We start from the raw sequence: 12,072 nt of genomic DNA, 5'->3' as shown, positions 1-12,072 counted from the left end.
GTGACTAAAAGCTCTCAACCCTGCCCTCAGTGACTAAAAGCTCTCAACCCTGCCCTCAGTGACTAAAAGCTCTCAACCCTGCCCTCAGTGACTAACTTCCCCCAGCAGCAGGGCTCCACCTTCTAAAGGTCCCATAAAGTCCCCATGCAGTGCTACCAACCAGGAACTGAGTGGTCAAATGCCTGAACCCATGGGAAACACTTCTCAAGATAACAAAAAGCAAGTTGATTCCAAGGAGAGGATGAACCTGGAAAAGCACAGAGGGAAATAATGATGCCTGAGAACTGCAGAGAGGAGGATGATGGGTAGGGCTTGGCTTCAGCATCTCAGCTCACTGCCAGAGAGAGGTGTCACATTTTGCTGTCTGCTACTGTGATAAAACACCAACACAAACAACTAGGGGAGAAGATGTATTTGATTTATACGGCTCAATCAGAACCCAACACTGAAGGAAGTTAGGGCAAGAATTCAAGAAAGAGCAGAGTCAGGCCATGGAGGAAAACTACTGGCTGGCTCCTCAGCTTGTTCAACTTGCTTCCTTCCTTCCTTCCCTCCTTCTCTCCTTCCCTCCTTCCTTTCTTCCTTCCTTCACTCCTTCCTTCCTTCTTTCCTTTCTTCTTTCCTCTTTCCCTCCTTCCTTTTCCTTTTGTTTTCTTTCTTTCTTTTTTGGAGGTGGGGCAATTTTGCAATTATACTCATGTACAGAAAACTGACAAGTGTAGCTTTAACCCAGTTCAGTGACAAGTTCCTTGCCCTTTCCAGTTTGTCAACACAAGCTAAAGATTTTTGACCCAGGACGTTGCCTCTCCATTGATGTGGATCTCTTCATATCTGTCTTTGCAAGTGGTCCTGATAGCTTCCACAAGCTTAGCCGGAACCCCTTTGTCTTCCTGGTTAACCTGGGTGAAGTCAGGAGTGGTGTATGTCTTCCTGCGGACCAGCTGCCCAGTATGGCCTTCCTTTTGATGATGCAGTAGAGCAACCTCAGCTTGCGACAAAGAGCATGCAGGAAGAACACTCGCTCAATGGGGTCTACCTCGTGGGTGATTACTACCAGCTGAGCCTTCTTATTCTCCACCAGGGTAGTGACCATACTGATCACTGCTCGATGGTGAGTTGGTCTCTAGTGAGGATACTCCCTTTGCTAGCAACCCTTTTCTCAGCATAGGTCGGCAGCTTTGTCTCTGGCCTGTACTTGTGGGCAAGCTTGGGCATCTACATAGCTGTTTCACTGTTTCATAGTCCAGGACCTGGGGGAACTGGTAAATGGCAGAGGGTTCTTGGAGTCACTTACAGAAGATGGCCCTTTGCCACTGAAGCCTTATAGGGTGGGGCCATTTGACAAAGCAAGCGAGGTCCCTTTTGGGCTGGATGTCCTGTCCAATGCCAAAGTTGTTACGCCTTTTAACAAACAGATAATTCACCATGTTTCTCACCTCCTATTTCTTCACAATGGGAGAGTCATGGGCTACCTTCTTCCCCTTGGCCTTCTTTCCTTTGGACATCATGCCATACTGGAAGAGAGGGAGAGAAAAATGAATTGTGGGTAATATGTAAGAGCCAGGGTTGTCCTGAAAACCTCTGTCTACTTTCTTATCCAGGACCATCTGCCCAGCTGCCCAGGATGGGCACTGCCCACACTAGGCTAAGTCTCTCCACCTAAATTAATAAACCTAGAAAATGCCCTGTAGATATACCCACATGCCAGTCTGAGGAAGACAGTCCTTCAGCGGAGATTTGCTCTTCCCTCATGATTCTAATTGACAAAACCTAACAAGCACAACTGATCCCTTGTCAAGCTGACACACAGACACATCACCATTAAACCATAACAGTCCTTTCTGGCTTATCCCCAAGCTCTCATGCTACAATCGCAATGCAAAACAGACTGTAATTTTTAAAGTACCACAATCTTTCTTTCAAAAACCAGTTCAAATTCTTCAAAATTTTAATCTTTTTTAAAAATTATCCAAGAGTCTCCTAACTGTGGCTCCTGAAAACCCAAAATAAACTCCACACTTTCTTGTTCCAAAAGGGAAGAACCACAGCACAGTCATAGATGGATGAAAGCAATGCAAAATTCCAACAGTAGATCAAATCCTGTAGCACAATGTCCAGGACTCGCTCACTCATGATCCACTAGGCTAAAAAGGGTTCAGGGAACTCCAGCTTTCTGTGTCTGCCATTCACTACACATGCCTTCCCTCAGTCTCGGGCCAGCTCACTCCGCATCTGTCACTCTCAGTCCTATGGTCTCCCATTGTCTTTCCCTAAGCCCCAGGCCCTCGTGGCTCGGGGCCCTCATACATTTTGACAGCACACAGAACCCTCAGCAGCTCCTTTTCACATCACAGCAGCCTCTACCTGGACCCAGGTCTTTTCCTACACCATATATTTATCTTCGTCTTGCTGGGCAAGCTACTATTTTTCACATATTAAAATAACTTTCCTTTGTGCATTCCTAGTTGCAGACTTCAAAGAAGGAGCAGACCTGTGATTATTTCATGCCTGACCCATCTATTTGAAGCAAGTATCCTGATCGTAGAGGTTCATTTGTCATGTTGCAGGCAGATGGAAAGGTGTGGCCACCGTGCTGACACTTTGATAGATCTTAACAGCCGGAGTTCTTCCTGGAGGTTATGTTTTATCTGAAAGCATATAACTAAATTCATCCACATGTTATACTAGTTTTCCTTTGACACTTGGGTATAAATACAGCAAGACAGACTTGAAAGCACCTTTCCCCTGAGACTAGGTACTCTCTGACAGTGCCTCCACTCTGTATTTTCTGGTATCCGGAAGGAATTAGACTTCAGGGAAGGTTTTGTTCATGATCATGGGCTGAGACATGCCCCACAGTAGGCTTCTGCCCTGAACAGGGTCCTTCACAGAATAAACCATTCATTCCCTTTCTACTAAGCTGCAGGTTCATTAATAATCTATTAGCCTATCTAGTCTCTTAATTCTCTAAGGCATTATTTGTCTCTTTGAAAATGAAAACTGAGTATCTTAAAATATAATAATGTTTGGGAAAGTAAATCATGCCAAGATATGGAACATAGTCACTCCTCCTTGGAAGTGCCCCACAGCCCCACATTGCTTAGTTGATTCCAGATTGAATCAACTTGACATTGAAGAGCAGCCATCCCAGCACCAAGCCAGTTCATCATATGGAAACGTTATCCATGGCAGAAGTTTAATTTCATTTTTAACTTAAATGAAATAAGTTAAATAGTAAACTTTTTGGTCTACTTCCCCTCCTTGAGATTCTCACAATGAAGTTTGGGTCTAAGACATGTGATCTCTCTTCTGTGGCCAGTCCTTCAATGGGCTGCTTGCAGGCCTTTCTAAGCCTTTCTCTTGTCTCGAGTGGAGTTGTCCTGTGTTAAATCCCAGGAGGTTTTCACACATAAGGTCAGAATACTTTAGTGAGTGCCAGGTCACTAAAGGAGATAGATGCTCACCCTTGTGCCAGATTTCCTGAAAAGAAGGAAGAACAATGAAGAGTGTGATAGAGAATGAGTCAGACAGACCTCTTCCCGGAGCTGCTTCTTCATGCTTCCCCTAATTCCAGCAGAACGTTCGTGTTAAAGCCATTTTTATTACATTTATTTGTGTATGTGTGTGTGTATGTGTGTGTGTGTGTGTGGTGTATGAAGATGTGTGTGTGGTGTATACAGGTATGTGTGTGTGTTGTATGAAGGGGTATGTGTATGATATATGCAAGTGTGTGTGTGTGTGCATGCACGCACACGTGTGTGTGTGTGTGGAAGGGTATGTGCAGGTATGTCCAAATACTTAAAATAAAAGCTAGAGGTCAGAGTTGAGCATCTTTCTCTCTACCACTCTCTACTCTCTCTCACTGAAACTTGAGCTCACTCCTTTGGCTGGAGTGACCAGCAGCAAGCTGCAGGGATCTACCTGTCTCTGTCCTATTCAGCCCTGAGTTACAGACTTGTGCTGTGGCTCCCAGTGTCTACATGGGTGCCTGGGGATGTGAACTCAGATCCTAACGCTTAAGTATCAAGCACTTTATCCTTTGAGCCATCGTCCTAGTGGTACATGCAGGACATAGTAAATTAAAGTGTCCTTCAATGCAATCAGAAGCAATTGTGTAACTATTATCATCTAGTATTTTAGTCATTTTGATACTTTCATAAATGAATAAGGTCTATCAATGCATTTCATTTACATACACAGACACTGACAGACAGACAGACAGACAGACAGACAGACACACACACACACACACACACACAAACTCCATTTGGCTCAATTAATCACATTAACCCAGATGAAAGAGTGTGTGTCTGTAGATGATTTAGCAACCCTGTTTGAAAGCCAATCTCAGGGCGCCGTCCTCCAACAGCCACCTTCGCTCTGAGAGGAAGAGAGGAATAAAACCTTCTGAAGAGCTGCTGCTGCCTCACTAGCAGGTTCGGCTCTCTCGTCGTCCCCTCGCTTTTGGCAGAGACACCCATGATCTCTTCATGATTGCAGCTGTCCTGCTTTCAGAGCAAGGCGTGACTTGTGCTCTGTCCTACCTCTGCCTTGAGGCCGATGAGTAAGCGCGGGTTTCTCCAACACAGAATAAAGAATAAATAAACCTGTCAGGAAGAAAAAAAAAACAGTGTAATCTATTAGAGGTTTTGATTGTCCTATTTGTCACAGAGAATAACAGATGCATTACTGCACACAGCACTTAGAATTCAGAGGCCGTCACTACACAAATGACAAATGATGCTCCTATAATATACCATTTGTCTTTTTTTCACATAGTTAAAAAACCATCATTACTAAAAATCATGACAACTTGCCAATTAAACAGATCCACTCACCCACAGATGAAGCATGCATCTTTTCATTTCGCAAATTAAATTGCAGTGGGAGGGAAGGTTGGGGATGTAATGTATGGTGATGTACTGGGAAACCTGAATAGGTACACATTAAAATAAAACAACCCCACCCCCGTCTGGTGCATCAGAGCCATGCAGAAGCCAACTTCACTTACAAAACACAAAACCTTTCTAATTTCTCCATAAGAGATTCCTTTGTAAGACTAATTACTTCTTCCTTTACTTTTATTGCATCAGAGGACAACTAAACTAACACACATAAAGGGGGCATATTTATCTTACATTGTACACAGGGGTGATTGGATTGTAAATGTGGATAAAACTCGTGGCTGTATGATGGTGAAAATGGGAGGAAGAAGAAGCATCTTCTCAGGGAGAGAAGAAGGTCTCCCAGGGCACCGTTGACAGAGATGAGCCTGGGCCAATGGCTCAGTGAGTAAGACGCAGCTGGACAGCATCAGGACCTGAGGTCAAGTCCCAAGAAATGATGCAAAAGGCAAATGTGGAAGCACTGTGGTGCGGAGAAGGGATGGAGACAGGCAGATCCTGGAACTGATTGGCTTGCCACCTAGCCAAATCCATGAAAATCAGGTTACTCTATCCCTCAAAATGCAAATATCCCCATCCTTTACCTACCACCTGAGATTTGGGGATAGCCTGACCGCTAACATGTACTACCAATGACAAGCAGGTAGCCTGAAGTCCTCTGAGACCTCTTTGAAGAAGAGAGTAAATAATTTTTCTTTATGTGAGTTAGAAGATGGGAGGAAGTGGGTAGGAGGGGCATGTTTGGCATTTCATGCATAGGGGCTGTACCACCAGAAGCTTGGGTCCATAAACATCCCGGGCAATGGGAATTAGAGTGCTCATCATAGTCCTGGAATTCAGACACCTGGGGTAATCTGCTATAGTTTCAGCAAGAGCGAAAGGGTCATCGCCGAGCTTTGGTAGGAAGTTCTGGCATCTTCTCCTTTACAGCAACAATGACAGTGGAGGCTATTATTGCTGGTGAACATGCCTGAATTGCCCCAGCCCCAAACCTTGTGGTTTGTTTGTCCGTTTCCACCTCTTCTCCCTGTTCCTTCTTTGGGTGAGGGTGTGTAAAGGTTTACTTATATAGCCTGGCTGGCCTGTATCTCGCCATATAGACCAGGGTGGACTGGGATCCATAGAGATCTGTCTATAAGGTCTACTTTGTAGAGCTGTTGTGGGACACGATGAAGTAAATCCTGCCTCCATGGTAGATTCTCAGCTTCCAATTTTTGCTGTGTGCTGAGTTGGGAGGGAGATTTATTTTCCTTCTTCGTGTGTTTATATGGCAGAAAGCCCAAGCTGGTGCCCAGCCTCTTGGAAAAGGATGTGATCTGCAGATACCATCCCAACGTGGGTGTTAGCAGAAATGTGTCCTTGCCGTCTGTTGGAATACACGATGTGCCAGCTATGGTTATCATAAAGGGCTAATTAATTTGAGAATGGACAAAGTCCAGAAAAGCAGAATCTTCGTTTGCAAACAATTGTGCGGCAGTCAATGCTTTAACAACAATAAAATCCAGATTTCTCCAACTCATTTTTGTGTTTTGTGACAATGGGATTGTCATGTGAGGCAAAACAGCTTCAGCATGGATGAATCTGGAAACTGGCACTTGAGTGGAGACCTCAGCACATGACACTGTGTGGTTCCCACGAGGCACCTTTCACAGAGCTGTTCTAAGCTCCCCCGAACTTACACAATGAAGACGTGATTTGAAACTTGGCAAACTTGGCCCAAACACACACATTTGTTTCCTTTTGTTTGAATACATCATCAACACAATCAGAATCCCTGTGCAGTTGCTACAGGACTCGTTAATTAGCAAGCATAGATAAATATGAAAAGTGAAAATATATTTGCTGTTTAGAATGAATTTTGTCAGTTTGGAGCAAATGTTCAGTGATAAATTCTTCCATTCCTAAGCAAGGAGGCCTTGGAGCACGTTTTGAACCATGTATAATCCATATATATATATATATATATATATATATATATATATATATGTATGTATACATTATATTATATATTTATACCAAATCTTAGGGGGATAAAGGGTTCTATCACCTTCACCCTTAGAAGCTGTGCTCTTTAGTTTTACCTGTCACTTGACACAACCTATAATCACCTGGAGAGAGTGTCGGAATCCCTGAGGGGAGATTGTCTTGATTGTTACTTAGTGCAGGAAGCCCCAGTCCATGGTGGGCAGTACCATTGCATGGGAAGCTGGCCCTGGGATGAGAAAGAGTGAAGAAAATTATATGCAGCAAGCAAGTGGTTGCAAGGGTGCATTCCCTTCTCTCTGCGCCCGAAGGCAGATATGATGTGAGTAGCTGCCTGAGTTACTGCGTTGACTTTGCCACAGTGGTGGGCAGTAACATGGACAAGGAAACCAAATAAACCCTTTCCTCTCCTGTGTTACTTTTTATCAGAGTAATTTGTCACAAGGACAGAGAGGAAATGAGAATAGTGGTGTGATGTAAATCGAAAAATGAGAGGCTATATATACAAGGTTAGGGTAGGACCCTAGAGGTTGCTTCTTGTTGTGACCAAACCCCTGACCAGAAGAACTTCACAGGAGGAAGGGTTTACGCTGGGTCACAGTGTAATAGCAGTGTAATAGTACAGCCCAGCACAGTAAAGAACACAGCTGCCTGGCCCGAGGCGGCTGTTCACATTATGTCTGTAGACAGGAAGCAGTACATTCACAAGGATGGGGCTGGGCTGTATAACCACATGCTCCACCCCTAGTGACTCATTTCCTCCAGCAAGGGGCCACCTCTTAAAGGTTCACCAGCTTTCTGAAACAGTACCAGCAGCTGGGCGCCAAGGGCTCCAATGCATGAGCTGATGAAGGAAATTTTACAATCAGACTTTACCACCATGAACCTGTATAATGATTTGCACAAATTTCCTAAATGGCAAGAGAGACATTTACTAGGGCACATCTCTCTCTCTTTCTAAATTTCCAGGACAAATAGAAAAGTTGGATGAATGTAGACAGTCTTCATCCTCCATAGGACAAGGATGTCTGTGGACACGGGTTTCCTTTATTCTCACCTGATACCAAGTGAAACCTCCTTTTCTTTGTACCACACTCTGACTTTGCTTTACTCAGTTCTCAAACTCTTCTTTAACCCTTGAATGCCCGTACCCTTTCTGTCCCCTCTCCTTTTCCCACTTTATGTCTCACTGCAGAGTGAAGTCTCATACTCTTGAAGACTTGATGGGGGCTTGTTATACTCTGTGTAGTCTCTTAGGGTGATTTATTCCCTATGTGAATACTGGATGCTTAACCTCTCTTTCCAGGACACTTGCATGGCTAAGTTTGCAAGTGCTCAATCCAGGGAACAGAGATAAGATGAATCCCAAATGTCTCACACCTAATCAAGTCAGAAAAGGCCAAAATATTCCCCTGTTCTTCCTGAGACACCATAAGGATTATCAGATGTAAATAGCTGAGTTTAAAGAATTACATATAGGGTCTACGCAGATGTCTCAGTGGATAAGGTATTTGCTGATTAAGCAAGGGAACCTGAGTTACAATTCCCAGAAAGGAACCTAAAAGTCCAGCATAGTAGTATGCTCTTGCAGCATGCTGTGAAGCAAAGACAGAAGAATTCCTGGAAGCTCAAGGCCAGCTAACCTGTTACATGCAGAGGCAAACAACAAGAAAGCCCTTTCAAACAAGGTAGAAAGTGAGGGCCACACCCAAAGTTGTCTTCTGACATCCACATTCATACTATGGCATGCACACACCTGCACTCACTCATGAGAACACACACATAACATTCACATACACATAAAGAGACAGTAAAACAGTTATATATGGAATTTGCCATTTTATTAGTAAAGAGCAAAAACAGGTGAAAATTTAAATACAATTCAGGAAGGAAATTTTCAGTTGTCCCATCCACATCTTCACATAGGGAGCTGAGGAAGGAAAGAGGCTGAGTCACATTGCTCATGACTGGAGCAGGAGGCTGTTGCACTTGAACAAAAGCAGAGAATGAGAACCACTGGGCTAGAAAGACACACAGCTGGTAAGCACAGCCAGTGAGGCTACCTAATGAGCACCTGGAAGAGATCCATTTGCAATGTGACAGGGCATGCTTTTAAAGAGGAGCATTTGTGATTGTGCATTCTGAGACTCCCTCACACACGGGGGTCAGTACCCACTCATTTTGTCCCTCATTACACTAGTTCAGGCAGAATAGGTCAGTTTGTGCCTCTGTGACAAGCAGCCCATGAGATCCAATAAGATCCTCCGTGAAACAAACATTTCTCCCTCACACAAATGCTGGCACAGATCAGCCTGGAGCGGTCTTTCCGGCTAATGAAGCTTACCATGTGTAATAGGAGAAGGAATTGTAGGGAATCAAACACTGGCTTTCAAGCTCCCGTCTAGAGTTCACACAATCTATTTCTAATAAAATGTCAGTTGTCAATGCTAGACACAAGGTCTGCCGCCACGTCAAATGAAGAAGAAATTTCAGTTCTCATATGCATGCAGAAAGATGAGGGCCAGAACCCAGCATGTACCAACAGCCTGGATAACATTACAACCTCCAAACAACAGCATGTTTGGAAAACATACTTTTTATGTTCAAAATGGAATGGTAGACATTCTGAGAAGTACTGAACCAGGAAATGGGTTCCAAGACCCACTGGATACAGATGCTTGTGAGTGTTTGAGTCAGTGGGCTATTAAGAGTCAAATCAGAAAGGGACTTAGCTTTTGCAACCTGCCCTTATCTGGGAAATACCACACAACTATTTCTGGTCATCTCTGACCACTGACAGGTCAATGTTAAGACATATTTACTCTGTCGTGTGACTTCCTAGGAAAATATGAACAAATGTCTTTCTATTCTATTAATATACACATGGTCTATATAAATTCTATTTAATTCTATAAATTCTATATTAATTTTACTCTATTAATATATATATAGACTATGTAGTGAACCGATGAGCTTGTTGGAGTTATTTACAAGAGTACAGGTACAAAGGAACAGCATCTCCAGAACGTCTACCTCAGCATGAGAGGCAACTCATTGGAGCTGCATCCCTGGAATTCCATGCAAAACCTGTAGGTGGACTACCAAATGATCCCAAAGTAGCAGGGGATCTTGTGACTCCTGTAGCTCTCTGAGCTTCCTCCACTTCCTAAATTCCTTTGGCTTTGAGTTTTCTGAGGTGGCCTTTCCTGTCTTAACTAGAAGAAATAGTTACTCAACGTGCTCTTTAGTAAGTATGTATTAAATCGTAATGTTAAACCTGTGAACCTGATTAAGCAGTTCTTCTCCTCTATGGTGGTCTACAAAGTGACTTGACCAAGGCAAGGCACACAGCACGTCTACTGTAAGCCTTTGGCAGCTGAAAACTGGCTTAATACTGATAGACAGATGATAATAGATAGATAGATGATAGACAGGGAGATGACAGATGAGAGACTGATAAATATGTAGGGTTAGTTTATAGATAGATTGGTAAAAGATGACAATAACATCTTTTTAAAAGATAACTGATAGACAGACACATAGATAGATGATAGATAGATAGATGATACAAAAATACATTGATAGATGCATAAATACATAATCTATCATGTGGATTGATGGAAATATGTGGATAGATGACAGATGGATAAATGATAAATAAATGTATGATAAATAGTTATATAGATAGATTTCAACCCAATGGATGTAAGCTGAGCCCTTCATGTACCATCACAGCATGTAAATTTACCTATCAAGAGTATATCACTCACTTGTCCCACTCAGCCTGGCCACAAAGAGTGAGTTGGAAGACCTCTGAATAGAAATGACATTTGGCTGAGCCCAGTTGAGGACCATCATTAATATTGCTAACGGGCCCATGTGTTAAATTTGGCCCAACACCGCCACCAGATGCATCCTCCCAGGCAACCTGGAGGCCTTTCTAATGACGCCTCTAGGCCAAGAACAGTGCATCTGCTTCTATTCAGGCAGCCTGGCCACTTGGCTAGAAACAGAGCATCATGGCAAGTACTATGTCCTAGGGAGACTTCATTTCATGAAAAATGAATGTAGCTGGGGGTTGAGTCCGGCAGCCAGATCTGGCCTACAGATGGTGTACTTCTTCTAATGATAGGGGAAGCTATTTGAAGGGTAATCTAGAGCAGCTTCTGAGTTAACTAAATTCAACAGGGTGTTGTACATAGTCATATGTCTACCTTGTGTCTAGCCTTGTGTGATGGCTAATCTTGATTCTTAACTTGATGTGATTTAGAATCACCATGGAAACAAACATCCAGGCATGCAAGTTAAGTTTCTAGACTGTGTTACCTGAAGTGGGAAGTCCCACCCTAATTGAGAGTGGTTTCATCTCATGGACTGGGGACCCAGACTAAATAAAAAGGGGAAAGTCAGCTGGCCAGCAGCAATCATCTCTCTGCTTCTTGACTGTGAACACAATGTGATCAGACATTTCTCTCTCCTGCTGTCACAACTTCTCCACCCACAATGAACTGCACACTCAGACTGTGGGCCAACATAAAGTGCCCACATAAAGCTTCTTTATTCTTTAACTTTCTTTTGTTGAATGTTTTGTCCAGGTACTTAGAGAAGAAACTCACGCACCTTGACTTAAGGAAAATAAATGATCAGAGATTCAGAAAAATGATAAAACAGGGTTCACATCGGCCAGAGTGTGATAATAGAATCAACTGCAGGAAGTGAGAGAAGGTAGCAGACCTTACTCTGTTGATAGAGATTAAGACCTGCTGAAAGTTTCCTAAGGAATTCAGAGACATTGTTCCTTAAAACAGCTGCATCCCTCGGATGAGGACACTAAAGCTGACAAAAGGTTATGTGGCTTCCTTCATGGCCCAGCAGTTGACAGAGTCAAGATTGGAGCAGCTGAATCTGATGACCATATTCCTATATTCTCCACAAGACAATGAGATGGGTTCCAAAGATAGGTTTAGAATATGACTAATAAATATGAAGCATTACTACAGAGCAGGACAGCTGGCAACTTACTTAGCCTTTCAAATGATAACTCATTTAGCCCTTAATAGCAACATGTAAGTTAGTTGCTATTTGTTTGCAAATAAGGGCACATGCATAAAGAATCTGAGTAAGCCATTCACCCAGAGGAGTTAATTCAGTTAACAACTGAACAGAGGAGGTGTGAGAATCTGTT

General features: G+C 43.2%; 1 pseudogene; it reads right to left on the bottom strand.

The window, feature by feature from the left end:
• LOC101981067 overlaps positions 1 to 1,505 on the bottom strand; it is a 75,691-nt pseudogene extending 74,186 nt beyond the window's left edge.
• Between the last annotated feature and the right edge of the window lie 10,567 nt (positions 1,506 to 12,072).

The sequence above is a fragment of the Microtus ochrogaster genome, chromosome 6 (genome assembly GCF_000317375.1).
Source record: "Microtus ochrogaster isolate Prairie Vole_2 chromosome 6, MicOch1.0, whole genome shotgun sequence".
Classification (NCBI taxonomy): Eukaryota; Metazoa; Chordata; class Mammalia; order Rodentia; family Cricetidae; genus Microtus; species Microtus ochrogaster.
This window is presented reverse-complemented; position numbering and strand designations above follow the sequence as displayed.